Below are 17,672 nucleotides of genomic sequence, written 5' to 3'. Positions count from 1 at the left end.
TGAGGTCGTCCGCCAGCATTCGTGGCAGCCACCTGTATGACACTTTTCGCATTTTCAGGTCGTCATGCAGGATTGTGTGCACAGAACCCACAGAAATTGCAACTTTGGAGGCGATCTGTTCAACAGTCATTCGGCGATCCCCCAAAACAATTCTCTTCACTTTCTCGATCATGTAGTCAGACCGGCTTGTGCGAGCCCGAGTTTGTTTTGGTTTGTTGTCACACGATGTTCTGCCTTCATTAAACTGTCGCACCCACGAACGCACTTTCGACACATCCATAACTTCATCACCACATGCCTCCAACTGTCGATGAATATCAATTAGTTTCACACCACGCAAATTTAGAAAACGAATGATTGCACGCTGTTCAAGTAAGGAAAACGTCGCCATTTTAAGTATTTAAAACAATTCTCATTCTCGCCACTCATCTGCCGTACGGTGCTGCCATGTCTGGGACGTATTGACAATGAACGCGGCCTCATTTTAAAACGATGCGCATTTTTCTATCTCTTTCCAGTCCGGAGAAAAAAATAGGAGGCCTTAGAACTTGAATGCACCTCGTAATGTTTTTGAAATAAATCGTGATTATACTCAAATTTGCCATAGTTAAGATCTTTTGAGAGTGGCATCAACCAGGTTTCAAGTCATATAATTACACAGAAATTTGAGACAGCTCATTAAAGAACGAAGCAGATAGGTAAATACACAGACTTCACCCTCGCTCTAGTCTGCTCGCTGTGAATGCAGGCAAGTGTAAGAAAATTTATCCAATGGGTAACCTGTTTCCAGTCATGACGAGAGCTGTCTTTTTCCTTGTCGGGCCATTAATAAAAAAAAAATACCTTGCTACCTAACTTTCACGATGTGGAGGAAGAGGCAGCCTCCAAAATCAGGTCAAATAGTATTATGGCATTACTTAATGGATTTATAAGAGGCATTACGTTGACTAACAGTTCGAGAGTACGTTTCCAAGCTCCATGGGAAAGTGCCCATCATCTCGCTAATTGTCGTACTTGTGATATTTGCAGTTAAAACGGTGCGCGAATTCGAAAAAGTTTGCAATGAAAAATATGGATCGCTGTGATGTTGTCTTTTGGGCATATTACACCATATATTGTTGCGAAATCTTAAGGGACTTAACCGCTAAGGTCATCAGTCCCTAAGCTTACACACTACATAACCTACATTATCCTAAGGACAAACACACACACCCGTGGCAGAGGGAGGATTCGAACCTCCGCCAGAACCAGCCGCACAGTCCATGACTGCAGTGCCTGAGACTAATCGCGCGTGGCAATGAAATTTAGTTAAGACATTGAATTTTTCTTTAGATTGTGTAGGAAACCCCTATATGTCTCAAATTTCGAGGAAACGGAGTTTATGTGGCACGTTCAATTCCGCGCTCAGTCACACGATAATGAAGTATTCATAACATGCCTTATGTATCCTAAACCATCAGAGATATCGATAAGAGATTTTGGCAAATGACAGCACGCAAAGAGGAGAGCACTATGTGGCATAGTTAACATGCAGTGAGCTGTGTCGGCTCCCTTTCGTTTTACAAATTGCCCGCTTCGTGCACATTGGTTTACAGCCGCAGTACAGAGTCCGCGTCCATCTAGAGGCCGTGGAAGGCATCGTGGAAGCGGGGCGTTGCCACTGACAGTAGTCAGATGGGACCGCTCGTGCTTTGGCGGCGACGTCTTCCTCTCCAGGTTCCGAGGGCGTCAAGTGGATCGAATTTGTGGCGAGGCACACCGACTTTGGCCATTGGGAAGTTTGTGTGGGTACCACGGCTTTCTTAGTTTAGAGCTCACTTCCGGAACTGATTAATTCGCAGTGTGGTAATCTAGCTGCATTTGATACCTGAGTCGTGGCCCTGACGTTAAGCCCCTTACTTGTTTGTTCATATGATTTTGGCTCCGAAAAGCGCATTTCTTCTCTGAAAGAGTAGCTCGAACTTTTACGGGTGAGCGTGATTGTTCCGGTCGTGGAAGTCACACCACCCCATATGTCTGTTTTCCAGTGCCTATGCACTAGTGTTGCCCAGAAAGTAATGCGCTGCATTTTTTTCTCAGCCAAAAACAACGCTACGAATTCGAAACGTTGCGTATGTATTACTTGAAGTCTCATGCGTGAGCGCGCCAAGTTTCCGTCACTTCCGACAGTTTCAAAATGGCATCTGTAGGTGATGTACGTTACAAGCAACGTGCCGTCACTGAATTTATGACTGCAGAGAAAGAAACTGTGGAGAATAGTTACAAACTCTTGTGCAAAGTCTATGGAGCATCTGCGCTGTCGACAAAATTACAGTTAGTCGCTAGGCATGGAGGGTGAGGTAACCAGAAGACTGCTAGGCGAAGCACCACGATTTGTAGTGGTCGGGGAGACCATCCACGGCTGTCACACTTGACATGTTGCAAGGAGCTGATGTTGACATTCGCGAGGACAGACGCATTACGACTCGGCAATTGGCGCTGCATCTGTCAATCAACAAAGAAAGTGTTGATGCAACTAACTCTTGGATATTCAGAAGTATGTGCAGGATGGGTCCCGCTGTGTCTAACGGTGGAACACAAAAATGGTTCAAATGGTTCTGAGCACTATGGGACTTAACTTCTGAGGTCATCAGTCCCCTAAAACTTAAAACTACTTAACCTAACTAACCTAGAGACATCACACACAGCCATGCGCGAGGCAGGGTTCGAACCTACGACCGTAGCGGTCACCCGGCCCCAGACTGTAGCGCCAATCCGGCCGGCTAAAACAATCTGTTTGCCTCTAGGTAAAGCGCCTACAAAGTACAGTAAACTGTGGCCAAACCAAGCACTAGCGCCGTTAAAGCCAGTTCCGTTACAACCCCCGATTTGTGATCCACCAGTCTGGAACCACGCGACCGCTACGGTCGCAGGTTCCAATCCTGCCTCGGTCATGAGTGTGTGTGATGTCCTTAGGTTGGTTAGGTTTAAGTAGTTCTAAGTTCTAGGGGACGGATGACCTCATTAGTTAAGTCCCATAGTGCTCAGAGCCATTTGAAGATTGTTTTTAGCTCCTCATTTTGTCAAGCTATCGCCCTATTGGGTTCTGTTAATTTTTTCTTGTTACCAGTCAGCCTTGTAAGAGTTAAAGCATATAATCTGCATTGCGTAGATTAAACCTCGTGCTTAAGGAGATTTATCTCTGCCGAACATTTTGGTCGTGTGTTGTTAACTGTGACCAGTCTGGCACAGTGCACAGTTCCTTAGTACAGAACATTTTATTTAAGAAAAAGTAAAAATTAAAAAGGAAAAATCAGAGGGAAAGAAATGCCACAATGCCACATATGAAATTGATTTTTTCACTCGTTTAATTCTAAGCTTAGTTACGGTACCGGAATTTTTCTCGCTGGAAATAGAGGCGGACTGTTAACACGAAAAAATAAATAGAACCCAACAGGGCGATAACTTGACAAAATAAGGAACTAAAAACAATCTTCAAATGACTCTGACATTACATGTTATATTTTTTACTTTTAAAATTCAAACCGTTGCGTCGTAAATTCTTCATTGTAGCCCTTTCATGGGAAACGGGAAGATACCTACTCACATACTTTTATCTCCTACAGGGTCGAAGGAACTCGACATTCCCACGCCCTGCTCGTGCTGCCATCTGTACATTAGAAAGAGAAAAGTTGAACATTCCCGCCAGTGCTAGCAGTCTCAGTGGCAACAATTGATGGAGTATTATATGTGTGTTGTGTCCAATGTGATGATAGGAAGAAGTCGTTCTGATGTTATTTCGTGGTTTTGTTTGTTTATCTACATACAGTGGCGTTTGTAAGCACTCCATCGTACTTATTTCATTTGTTGTGCAAATTTCTTGATTTTAAAGCATGAATTTCTAATCCAATGTAATACATCAAAAATATGTTGTAAACATGTGGGAATAATTGCTCCCATGCTCCGAGCTGGCCATACATCTAGCCGTTTCACACATTTAGTGTAGACAAAATGCGTATTTACGGAGACGTTATTAGCAATATTCACATACCTTAGATATTTCTCATTACAGAATTACTTTACCAGAGAGGAAGATATGCCGGAGTATCTCTTTCCACTTCCTCATGAGTCATTTTTCGACATTGAATCAGACGATTTTTCAAAATATTAGGAAAATAATATAGTGAAAATCGACACACAGCCTTGTGCTACTCTTCAACAAGTGCCCTCAGTAGTAGACAATGTTTCAGTCTATGAAGTGCCTGGTTGATAATAAGACAGGCTTCATACGGATTTTCCAGATCTATTGGTGAGAAGGGGAAGACAATAATGCCAATATTCCTTTTGGTGAAAGGGTTGTACTTGAATTGTGTTCACCCTTGAAATATAGTAAATCTATTGTTGCATGTGACAACTATTTAACTGCGCACGCTCTAATGAAAACACTTTTGGATACTGGAATTTATTCTGTAGGTACTTCAGAGTCAACAGAGAAGGTCTTCCGGAAATGAAGGAGAAAAAAGACAAACTTCCAGTAGGCACAGATTCACTCGTTCCGATTAAGTGGCAAGACACAAGAACAGTAACAATTCTCTCTACAGCAACAACGGCGAAGGATGTAACTAACATTTGTTTCGAGGAAACGAACAGATGGTGCCATGTGTAGAAAAGGTTGTGAGAGTGCCGTACGTTTGTACAACAATGTAATAGGCGGCATGGATCAGAAGCGAGCACGGTATGTAGCAGGACAGCGATCTCTAAAATGGTGCCACAGATTTTTTTTATTTCCTAGTCATTGCGAATCCGTTTACAATGAACGCAGGAGTCACATGAAATGGAAAGCAGCTAACATTACGTTTACAGGTTGCAAGAGAATTACTGTCCGCATTCTCATCACGGAAACGACTTTCGTGTCCACCTGTAATCTATTTTTTTTTTTTAAGAAGGCAACAGAGGTATTTCTGGTAAACATAGGAAAATAGGATTTCAAATGTGGGTGAACACCTGCTAAAGAAAATTATGAAGTGTAGCCGTTGTCGTAACAGCAGTACAAGAAAGAAGAAAAAAGAGCAGCGCGGATTGGAAGCGCGGTTTGAGGCGATATGTCACGGATTGCACAGCCCCTCCCTCCGGAAGACCGAGTCCTCCCTCGGGCATGTGTGTGTGTGTGTGTTGTTCTTAGCGTAAGCTAGTTTAAGTTCGTTTAAGTAGAGTGTACGTCTAGTGATCGATGACCTCAGCAATTTGGTCCCTTATGAATTCATACACATTTTTGTAGAAAAAAGAACAAGAATAATATGTTCCAATGTGCAATGTCGTTTTGTGGATAGATCCATATTTCAAACTATTTGATAACATCCAGTAATTAAATTTTCGTCAATATTTTCTGGATAAAGGATAATCTAGAAATCATGTATATATTTCATTGTTTCGAAGTGTCAGTTTTAATGGTAAAGAAATTCCTAAAATATTTGATGGTATCATCTCACGGTCCATGAGAGTCATCACGCCACATAAATTTTCAAAAAAACTGGTGCCTAAGAAATTTTATTTTTCGATGGTATGGCGTAGGTGGTTCATAGTAAGTCATGTCACCTGAAATAAGGTCAGAAAAATGTGCCCATGAAAAGGTTTGTTGAGTCAGCCCATTGGTGCAGGTTTGTAACGTTCTTGTCAGAAAGTGACAGAAAATTGTATGTAACATAATTGCGCCTGTTACTATTTTCTTAAGCTGTGTTCTCTGTTAGATTATATACAGTCTGTGGTTTAAATGATCGTGACACTTGCTCATGATTTGACATTAAAGGTTTCCAGTTTATGAACGTGTCTATAAGGACTTATAATTTGATTAAAGGCCCTGTGTCTTTTTAAAACTGTTATTGGAATCTAAATTGTTGTTCCGTTTTTACTTGCTGGTTAAAGCGATTGTTGCTGATCTCAGAAACTGTCTGTTAGCACATACACACAATGTTTTTTAAATGGTAGTAAGTTTGTGAAATGGAGAATGATGTGTACTTAAAAACCCTGACTAGGTCATTTCGGGGGTTTGATTTTGATAAAGCCGCACTACGCAAGGTGGATTTTTGCGCGCAACTTTTTATATACAACGATATAGCAGAATCTATGGTTTTTATTTTATTTCTTCAATCCACTACCATAATTTCTTCAGAGCCTTTGACAGCTGGTGGAAAGAGAATTCACTAGTATAAAATAAAAGTGGAATTTCTTCTTTTATGTTACTGTAAACCGAAAGACCGATGTTTTCCATAAGGTGTTGATCTCTCTATTTTCCTATTGCTTCTTTGATAAAACACTTTGTTTTAAGATTAGCTCAATAGCTGTTGTAAGGTGATTTTGTGACATTTATGGACTGTTTTAGTAAAGGAAGCATAGCCGTTACTCATAACTGATGTTGCTTCTTCAAATGAGCAAAGGTTAACAGTTCAGACAAAAATACCCCAGCAACTTTTTTGCGACTTTAGCAGAGTCACGTAAACCATAATATTGTCAATAGTGAACGACTGAACTGTAAACTTACAAAAGGATTTTCTTCTTGCTCCTCATATAAGAAATACTAAAATAATTTTCAGCTAATAGTATACCATCTTTCTGTTCCTATCCCTATTCAGTGGTGATCCTATTCACTTGAAGAGTCCTTTGATACGTTAATATATATATATATATATATATATATATATATATATATATATATATATATATATATATATATATATATATATATTCCTGAAAATGGAAAAAAGAACACATTGACACCGGTGTGTCAGACCCACCATACTTGCTCCGGACACTGCGAGAGGGCGGTACAAGCAATGATCACACGCACGGCACAGCGGACACACCAGGAACCGCGGCGTTGGCCGTCGAATGGCGCTCGCTGCGCAGCATTTGTGCACCGCCGCCGTCAGTGTCAGCCAGTTTGCCGTGGCATACGGAGCTCCATCGCAGTCTTTAACACTGGTAACATGCCGCGACAGCGTGGACGTGAACCGTATGTGCAGTTGGCGGACTTTGAGCGAGGGCGTATAGTGGGCATGCGGGAGGCCGGGTGGACGTACCGCCGAATTGCTCATCGATGTTGTCGCCAGTGGTCGGCGGAAGGTGCACGTGCCCGTCGACCTGGGACCGGACCGCAGCGACGCACGGATGCACGCCAAGACCGTAGGATCCTACACAGTGCCGTAGGGGACCGCACCGCCACTTCCCAGCAAATTAGGGACACTGTTGCTCCTGGGGTATCGGCGAGGACCATTCGCAACCGTCTCCATGCAGCTGGGCTACGGTCCCGCACACCGTTAGGCCGTCTTCCGCTCACGCCCCAACATCGTGCAGCCCGCCTCCAGTGGTGTCGCGACAGGCGTGAATGGAGGGACGAATGGAGACGTGTCGTCTTCAGCGATGGAAGTCGCTTCTGCCTTGGTGCCAATGATGGTCGTATGCGTTTTTGGCGCCACAATCAGGACTGCATACGACCGAGGCACACAGGGCCAACACCCGGCATCATGGTGTGGGGAGCGATCTTCTACACTGGCCGTACACCTCTGGTGATCGTCGAGGGGACACTGAATAGTGCACGGTACATCCAAACCGTCATCGAACCCATCGTTCTACCATTCCTAGACCGGCAAGGGAACTTGCTGTTCCAACAGTACAATGCACGTCCGCATGTATCCTGTGCCACCCAACGTGCTCTAGAAGGTGTAAGTCAACTACCCTGGCCAGCAAGATATCCGGATCTGTCCCCCATTGAGCATGTTTGGGACTGGATGAAGCGTCGTCTCCGGCGGTCTGCACGTCCAGCACGAACGCTGGTCCAACTGAGGCGCCAGGTGGAAATGGCATGGCAAGTCGCTCCACAGGACTACATCCAGCATCTCTACGATACCAGAATGAGATTTTCACTCTGCAGCGGAGTGTGCGCAGATATGAAACTTCCTGGCAGATTAAAACTGTGTGCCCGACCGATACTCGAACTCGGGACCTTTGCCTTTCGCGGGCCAGTGCTCTACCAACTGAGCTACCGAAGCACGACTCACGCCCGGTACTCACAGCTTTACTTCTGCCAGTATCCTTCTCCTACCTTCCAAACTTTACAGAAGCTCTTCTGCGAAACATACAGAACTAGCACTCCTGAAAGAAAGGATACTGTGGAGACATGGCTTAGACACAGCCTAGGGGATGTTTCCAGAATGAGATTTTCACTCTGCAGCGGAGTGTGCGCAGATATGAAACTTCCTGGCAGATTAAAACTGTGTGCCCGACCGAGACTCGAACTCGGGACCTTTGCCTTTCGCAGGCAAGTGCTCTACCAACTGAGCTACCGAAGCACGACTCACGCCCGGTACTCACAGCTTTACTTCCGCCAGTATCCTTCTCCTACGTTCCAAACTTTACAGAAGCTCTTCTGCGAAACAAGCAGAACTAGCACTCCTGAAAGAAAGGATACTGTGGAGACATGGCTTAGCCACAGCCTAGGGGATGTTTCCAGAATGAGATTTTCACTCTGCAGCGGAGTGTGCGCTGATATGAAACTTCCTGGCAGATTAAAACTGTGTGCCCGACCGAGACTCGAACTCGGGACCTTTGCCTTTCGCGGGCAAGTGCTCTACCAACTGAGCTACCGAAGCACGACTCACGCCCGGTACTCACAGCTTTACTTCTGCCAGTATCCGTCTCCTACCTTCCAAACTTTACAGAAGCTCTTCTGCGAAACATGCAGAAGTAGCACTCCTGAAAGAAAGGATGCTGTGGAGACATGGCTTAGCCACAGCCTGGGGGATGTTTCCAGAATGAGATTTTCACTCTGCAGCGGAGTGTGCGCTGATATGAAACTTCCTGGCAGATTAAAACTGTGTGCCCGACCGAGATTCGAACTCGGGACCTTTGCTTTTCGCGGGCAAGTGCTCTACCAACTGAGCTACCGAATCACGTCTCACGCCCGGTACTCACAGCTTTACTTCTGCCAGTATCCGTCTCCTACCTTCCAAACTTTACAGAAGCTCTTCTGCGAAACATGCAGAACTAGCACTCCTGAAAGAAAGGATACTGTGGAGACATGGCTTAGCCACAGCCTGGGGGATGTTTCCAGAATGAGATTTTCACTCTGCAGCGGAGTGTGCGCTGATATGAAACTTCCTGGCAGATTAAAACTGTGTGCCCGACCGAGACTCGAACTCGGGACCTTTGCCTTTCGCGGGCAAGTGCTCTACCAACTGAGCTACCGAAGCACGACTCACGCCCGGTACTCACAGCTTTACTTCTGCCGTATCCGTCTCCTACCTTCCAAATTTTACAGAAGCTCTTCTGCGAATCATGCAGAACTAGCACTAATGAAAGAAAGGATACTGTGGAGACATGGCTTAGCCACAGCCTGGGGGATGTTTCCAGAATGAGAATTTCACTCTGCAGCGGAGTGTGCGCTGATATGAAACTTCCTGGCAGATTAAAACTGTGTGCCCGACCGAGACTCGAACTCGGGACCTTTGCCTTTCGCGGGCAAGTGCTCTACCAACTGAGCTACCGAAGCACGTCTCACGCCCGGTACTCACAGCTTTACATCTGCCAGTATCCGTCTCCTACCTTCCAAACTTTACAGAAGCTCTTCTGCGAAACATGCAGAACTAGCACTCCTGAAAGAAAGGATACTGTGTTCGAGTCTCGGTCGGGCACACAGTTTTAATCTGCCAGGAAGTTTCATATCAGCGCACACTCCGCTGCAGAGTGAAAATCTCATTCTGGAAACATCCCCCAGGCTGTGGCTAAGCCATGTCTCCACAGTATCCTTTCTTCCAGGAGTGCTAGTTCTGCATGTTTCGCAGAAGAGCTTCTGTGAAGGTAGGAGACGGATACTGGCAGATGTAAAGCTGTGAGTACCGGCCGTGAGTCGTGCTTCGGTAGCTCAGTTGGTAGAGCACTTGCCCGCGAAAGGCAAAGGTCCCGAGTTCGAATCTCGGTCGGGCACACAGTTTTAATCTGCCAGGAAGTTTCATATCAGCGCACACTCCGCTGCAGAGTGAAAATCTCATTCTGGAAACATCCCCCAGGCTGTGGCTAAGCCATGTCTCCACAGTATCCTTTCTTTCAGGAGTGCTAGTTCTGCATGTTTCACAGAAGAGCTTCTGTAAAGTTTGGAAGGTAGGAGAAGGATACTGGCAGAAGTAAAGCTGTGAGTACCGGGCGTGAGTCGTGCTTCGGTAGCTCAGTTGGTAGAGCACTTGCCTGCGTAAGGCAAAGGTCCCGAGTTCGAGTCTCGGTCGGGCACACAGTTTTAATCTGCCAGGAAGTTTCATATCAGCGCACACTCCGCTGCAGAGTGAAAATCTCATTCTGGAAACATCCCCCAGGCTGTGGCTAAGCCATGTCTCCACAGTATCCTTTCTTTCAGGAGTGCTAGTTCTGCATGTTTCGCAGAAGAGCTTCTGTAAAGTTTGGAAGGTAGGAGAAGGATACTGGCAGAAGTAAAGCTGTGAGTACCGGGCGTGAGTCGTGCTTCGGTAGCTCAGTTGGTAGAGCACTTGCCTGCGAAAGGCAAAGGTCCCGAGTTCGAGTCTCGGTCGGGCACACAGTTTTAATCTGCCAGGAAGTTTCATATCAGCGCACACTCCGCTGCAGAGTGAAAATCTCATTCTGGAAACATCCCCCAGGCTGTGGCTAAGCCATGTCTCCACAGTATCCTTTCTTCCAGGAGTGCTAGTTCTGCATGTTTCGCAGAAGAGCTTCTGTGAAGGTAGGAGACGGATACTGGCAGATGTAAAGCTGTGAGTACCGGCCGTGAGTCGTGCTTCGGTAGCTCAGTTGGTAGAGCACTTGCCCGCGAAAAGCAAAGGTCCCGAGTTCGAATCTCGGTCGGGCACACAGTTTTAATCTGCCAGGAAGTTTCATATCAGCGCACACTCCGCTGCAGAGTGAAAATCTCATTCTGGAAACATCCCCCAGGCTGTGGCTAAGCCATGTCTCCACAGCATCCTTTCTTTCAGGAGTGCTACTTCTGCATGTTTCGCAGAAGAGCTTCTGTAAAGTTTGGAAGGTAGGAGACGGATACTGGCAGAAGTAAAGCTGTGAGTACCGGGCGTGAGTCGTGCTTCGGTAGCTCAGTTGGTAGAGCACTTGCCCGCGAAAGGCAAAGGTCCCGAGTTCGAGTCTCGGTCGGGCACACAGTTTTAATCTGCCAGGAAGTTTCATCTCTACGATAGTCTCCATGTGAGAATAGCAGCCTGTATTGCTGCGAATGGTGGATATACACTGTACTAGTGCCGACATTGTGCATGCTCTCTTGCCTGTGTCTATGTGCCTGTGGTTCTGTCAGTGTGATCATGTGATGTATCTGACCCCAGGAATGTGTCAATAAAGTTTCCCCTTCCTGGGGCAATGAATTCACGGTGTTCTTATTTCAATTTCCAGGAATGTATATATATTTTAACCTTGACTACTCTCAAGTGGATCATAAAGTTATGACTATCATATTTTTATAACATTGTGATCCAGAGACACACCGGTACCACGTTTGTTATTTCTAATGGAAAAATGCTGGATTTCTCTACAGAGTAGAACTGACCCAATAAAACTCTTTCGTAACTATGAAGCTGTGAACGCGTTGCCTGCTCACAGAACCTTGCCAACTATTCGTGAAAGTCAATATTACTGGTGAATTAAAAGGTAAGAAGTTTCATTCCCTCGCTCTGTGCAGGGACAAGAACGGCAAGATGGTACAGTATTTGCTGTACTTTTTCATATGTCAAATATAACTGCAGTGCTCAAAGAAAATCGTTTTGTTTAAGTCACAGTCGCCCGTTATTAAAAATACACTGGGTTGCAGGATTCCCCTGATCCTGTAACAGAATTCGGGATATATTTTCGTCGGAGTTGCTAAACTTTTTTTCTTAAGAGAATTGTCAGCAGTTACACGTTTCGAGTAACACATGCGTTTATGTAATTGTCTTGTAAAATTTTGCTTTTTGCCAAAACACACCATAAACTGCACAAATTTCCCTTTCAGTAGCTATCGCGATAGAAACTTGAAATAGAATGTCTTATTAAACAAGCAATTGACGACATAGAGGTCAATATATTTCGGAGAATCACATTGTGTCGGATTTGCTGTAACATAAGAGAAGAAATGGCACCTTTATTTTCATACTAGCATATTCTGATTTTGATAGCTATAAATGAATTTTTAAATCTTACAATACTGGACTGAAAAAAATTAAATAAAAACTGTAGCTTCGGTTACATCGACATAGATAAGGAAGTTCCTTATGGTAAGCATATGGCAAAATACTCTCCGTATTGCGTGTCATCGTTTGCCAAAATCTGATTTCGATATCGCGAGGCATATGGGAAATGTGAGGCATGTTATGAAGAAATCTTTCTCGAACGCGTGCGACCGTAAATGAAAGCGCTACGTAAATTCCTTTTTCTCGACGTTGGAGACAGATGGAGGTCTCCTGTAGTGTAGAGAAGTATTAAATATCTTAGCTACATTTCATCCGCAGCAACATACAGTGTAATATGCACCTATCACAAAAATCATATCGACAAATATTTTTGAATAACTATGACCATTAGCGAGACGATGGGCACTTTACCATGTAGGTGACATATATGGTTCTACGTAACGTAAAAGCAAATTTTTTTATGAGTTCTTTCTGTAAAATCTTGTGAGAAAGGCTATAGAGATAGTGGAGCGCTCATGACGTTCTACCCGTAATGGCTCAGCTGTATCTTGACTAGCAGGCTAACTAGCCTTCTCTGTGTGCTTCCACAGGCGCGTATAGCTGTGCTGTGCACCGCGGCGAGTCGGCACGCTGACTGCCGGCTTTCTTTCTCTTCTTATACTTAGACTTAGGGAATAGTAAATGCACAGGAACAGGAATTCAAATAAAGAAAGTATCACTGTTTGTGTGCATTTGTTCTTCTCAGATGATCATGCAGTTCTGAAGTTAATATATGCTTTACGCTAAGAAAATTGTTAGAAGAAATTGATTATTGGAGATTCAAGGTACGTTTTGAGAACACTGTACACCTGTGCTGCGGTGAAAATGTAGCAAACTTGAAAGTAGAGGACCAGCATGTCAAACTTACTAGAAAAGATGAAAACAAATTGAGAGTTGTTGAAATGGACTGTAACAAAAGATCCTGTGGAATATTTCAGTGAGACCACGAAAGAAATACAACAATTATGGAAATTACCCAGAATCAAGAAAGATAGCCTGGTACTGATGGACATACAACGCGAAGTCCGCACCTTTAAACAAATGAGACGGGACATTCTGCAACAATGAGGGCCAACCTCTGCAGGTTGCTGTAGCAACCAGATAAGCAAGTCACCAAATTCATCCTATTTTTTCCTATCTTAAATCCTATTTTACCATTACAATGTTTAGCCTTGTTCAGATGTTCGAACCACTTGTCGAAATGTTTTCGATGTCACACAGTATTTTATTGCGCCTACTCATCCCAGCAGCTGAGGAAGGTAATCAGACCTACTTCAATCTGACGAAGGCACCTGTGTTGGAGTCGAAAGATGGGAGTGTGAAGAGATCGCTATCTAGTGCTGAGAAGCACACACTACATTTCTCTTCTGAGTCTGCAGTTGTTAGCTGTGTAACTACAGATAACGAAAATCACTCACTTCAATGTTTTCAGCTCGTCATGAATGACTATCCACTTTAAATGTCGATAAATGCAAGGTAATGTTATTTATTAGCAGAGAAATGAAACACAGTTTTAATCTGCCAGGAAGATTCATATCAGCACACTCACCGCTGCAGAGTGAAAATCTCATTCTGGAAACATCCTCCAGGCTGTGGCTAAGCCATGTCTTCGTAATATCCTTTCTTTAAGGAGTGCTAGTTCTGCAAGGTTCGCAAGAGAGCTTCTGTAAAGTTTGGAAGGTAGGAGACGAGATACTGGTAGAAGTAGAGCTGTGAGGATGGGGTGTGAATCGTGCTTGGGTAGCTCAGACGGTAGAGCATTTGCCCTCGAAAGGCAAAGTTCCAGAGTCTGAGTCGCGCTCCGACCACAGTTTTAATCTGCCAGGAAGATTCAACGTTAAATTTGATTTCTTAAGCGATAAACTTCGGCATACAACTATTCAGTCTATATTAGTCGTGACAAAGAGCCGTTACGGTAGAATGAAGGCATAAAATCTGAGACGGCAAATCACGAGTTCGTCTATTGAGTGAGTTCTTACAGAGAGTGATAATTCTAAAGGGAAGAGAGTATAGAAGTAAGTGTGACCTGCTTGTTAATAACGGTTCAGTTCGAAATGCTTCACAAATGCTGGTAATACATACTAAGAAGAAAAATTAAAATCAACAGTTCAGTCACCAAGCCACATACGTCAGTGATGAAACACTAGAAGACACGTCTACACCTGACAAATGGCAACAAAACTATGATAACTGAGTCAATTGGGATTGAGAGACACAGAAGGTGCAGTTTGAGACCCTTATTTTATTCCACTAAATCCAATTCGATCTATACTTCATTCAAATTGATATAGTTTCGTTACCGAAAGCAGCAACGGCTTAAAGAATGTGTTAAATCGTCTGATGTGCATGGATGACATTAAGCTACATGTCTCAATAGAAGCACAGATGACTGACCTTCTGTAAGCTGCAAAAATGATTACTTGAACAATAGCATGTCATTTGGTAAGACGAATGAACATAAGGAAGGGAAAGATCCATCCTACTGGATTTGAGGAGAATGGTAGATACGTAGTGGAACTTATGTATGAACATGACACCCAGAATTAATTAGGTCTACAACGAAGACTGTCGACGCAGGTAATCATAAGACAACAAATAACGAGTTCATATAACGTAATTTTCTCATCTTATTGTGATGGTAGCCTCGGATGGTGTTGTCTTCGAAGTTGTGTTTTTCAACTCAGACTGCTGCAAAACACACTGCAATTCTTTTTTCTGTTTACCCTGACGTGTTTCGGCACCTATGTGGCACCTATCTCGCTTTACTCTTTTAAAAATGTTATACACGTTTCGTGGTTGTTTTCTATTGTAGATATAAAAATTATAGATTATGCTTGTCGATTTTCGTTTTGTTTGCTATCCTGGAATTATCTTGAGGAAATGGTTCGGTAGAGGTTGATTTACATTTACGCCTTTTTACGGTTTTACACCATGTCACACTGAGAGTTATTCATTTTGAAGTATTTTTTAGATAGTAGTGGTGGTGCGTGTCCTAGGTTTGCATTTCCCATCTTGTTGTACATCACTGATGTGCTTTTTTATTTGGTTTAATTACATACACATTCTTCCACACCTGTTACACTTCGCCCACACCTGGTCTCACACATTTTTGTACACAGGACAATATGTGGGAGTAAACAAACGGTCCACTAGTCACCGAGAGATGCAGTTATTGTCGACGCTCACTTGTTTCAACTTTTGTTTTTGTTCAGTGCGACGCTAATTTTGAATGCTTCTGTTGCAAGTTTTCATGGTGCGTCTGCTAGAGAAACTTATTTGATTTGCATATGTGTGTGTGTTTGTGTGTGTGTGTATGTATGTGTGTGTGCGCGCGCTTGTGCTTGTGTGTGTGTGTGTGTGTGCGTGTGTGTGTGTGTGTGTGTGTGTGTGTGAGAGAGAGAGAGAGAGAGAGAGAGAGAGAGGTGGGGGACGAAAGGAGTTGAGAAACAGGTGATTTTGGAGTATCGACCATGTTTCATACACTATGTTTACTTTGAGAAATTAAGCGTTCGAAATAGTGCTTGTTGCATAGTATTGTGAGTTTGTTCCGAGTTTCCTTTCCTTGAATTAATGGTTTTTCAGCGTCGTAGTTATCCTCTATTATTAGCTTTTGGTAGAGTGTGTTCCTTACTGTCGTTATCGACAGTTTCAGTTTCATTTGGATGGTGCTTTTCTTCTATGACTTAGTTTGAAAAAGTGAAGCATGTATTGTCACTTTTTAAGGCTCTGGAGTGTTCAGAATACCTAGTTGTGAAATGCCTGCATGTTTGACCTATGCAGACAAATTTACATAATTGACAGATTGTATAGCGGAGTCGCGAACGATGATGGTGATTTTAGCCTTGTTTGGCGCACCTACTTCATGTATTCTCCGACAGCCAAGGTGAGCTGTGTAGTGCTCTGAGCGTTGTGTTCTGTATTTTGTAGCCAACGCGAGCATTAGAAGTGATCATAGCTAGGTATTTAGCAAATTTTTATTCCATTTCTTGTTAGTTGCCATCACTGATGGTGATAGTAAGCGACAAATTCTACATAAGCACGCGGCAGACAAGATTATCAAGATTAATGGTTTCTTCAAGCGGAAAGCACGTGTATGGTAGTACGCCAGCTGTCACTGGGAACCGGCAACAATGAACTCTCCACCTATGGTTCAAATGGCTCTGGGCACTATGGGACTTAACTTCTGAGGTCATCAGTCGCCTAGAACTTAGAACTACTTAAACCTAACTAACCTAAGGACATCACACACATCCATGCCCGAGGCAGGATTCGAACCTGCGACCGTAGTGGTCGCACGGTTCCAGACTGTAGCACCTAGAACCGCTCCACAACCTCGGCCGGCTTGTGTGTTGTACCTATTTTCGCTATCAGCTGTATTGTGTTCAGTTTTTAACCATTGGGGTTCTATCAAGCGAGAACAAATCAGTGTCTATTGACGAGTACGGTTATATAAGTTTACTTCCAAATGTCGTTCTGCATATAAAAATATGTTACAGGATGAGGGAGGACTGCAAAAGGTTTGGTAAAAGTGTACATTACAACAACTGTGCCGTGAATTTGAAATTAACTGCATGCCTCACGCCGTTCTTCACTCGCCGAGCGCTGCTGTCGCATTAGTGTTAGACTACAAGAACGATGTACTTGAGGACAATATTATGGAAATGAAAGAGGATGTAGATGAAGACGAAATGGGAGATACGATACTGCGTGAAGAGTTTGACAGAGCACTGAAAGACCTGATTCGAAACAAGGCCCCCGGAGTAGACAACATTCCATTAGAACTACTGACGGCCTTGGGAGAGCCAGTCATGACAAAACTCTACCAACAGGTGAGCAAGATGTATGAGACAGGCGAAATACCCTCAGACTTTAAGAAGAATATAATAATTCCAATCCCAAAGAAAGCAGGTGCTGACAGATGTGAAAATTACCGAATTATCAGTTTAATAAGTCACAACTGCAAAATACTAACGCGAGTTCTTTACAGACGAATGGAAAAATTGGTAGATGCGGACCTCGGGGAGGATTAGTTCGGATTCTGTAGAAATGTTGAAACACGTGATGCAATACTGACCTTACGACTTATCTCAGAAGAAAGATTAAGAAAAGGCAAACCTACGTTTCTAGCATTTGTAGACTTAGAGAAAGCTTTTGACAATGTTGACTGGAATACTCTTTTTCAAATTCTAAAGGTGGCAGGGGTAAAATACAGGGAGCGAAAGGCTATTTACAATTTGTACAGAAACCAGATGGCAGTCATAAGAGTCGAGGGGCATGAAAGGGAAGCAGTGGTTGGGAAAGGAGTGAGACAGGGTTGTAGCCTCTCCCCGATGTTATTCAATCTGTATATTGAGCAAGCAGTAAAGGAAACAAAAGAAAAATTTGGAGTAGGTATTAAAATTCATGGAGAAGAAGTAAAAACTTTGAGGTTCGCCGATGACATTGTAATTCTGTAAGAGACGG

General features: G+C 43.6%; 2 protein-coding genes and 1 non-coding gene across 3 annotated transcripts in view; 1 reads left to right on the top strand and 2 right to left on the bottom strand.

Moving 5' to 3' along the window:
* Window positions 1-17,672, bottom strand: part of LOC126284308 (arylsulfatase B-like) — a 197,602-nt gene that overhangs the window by 154,763 nt on the left and 25,167 nt on the right. The window lies entirely within an intron of this gene.
* The window catches only part of LOC126285108 (uncharacterized), a 112,120-nt gene that overhangs the window by 73,700 nt on the left and 20,748 nt on the right, over window positions 1-17,672 (bottom strand). The gene's annotated exons all lie outside the window — the stretch shown is intronic.
* On the top strand, window positions 9,884-9,958 carry Trnas-cga (transfer RNA serine (anticodon CGA)). Its single transcript has one exon. It is a non-coding gene; the product is annotated as a tRNA-Ser (tRNA).

This window comes from Schistocerca gregaria, chromosome 8 (genome assembly GCF_023897955.1).
Source record: "Schistocerca gregaria isolate iqSchGreg1 chromosome 8, iqSchGreg1.2, whole genome shotgun sequence".
NCBI classification, from domain to species: domain Eukaryota; kingdom Metazoa; phylum Arthropoda; class Insecta; order Orthoptera; family Acrididae; genus Schistocerca; species Schistocerca gregaria.
This window is presented reverse-complemented; position numbering and strand designations above follow the sequence as displayed.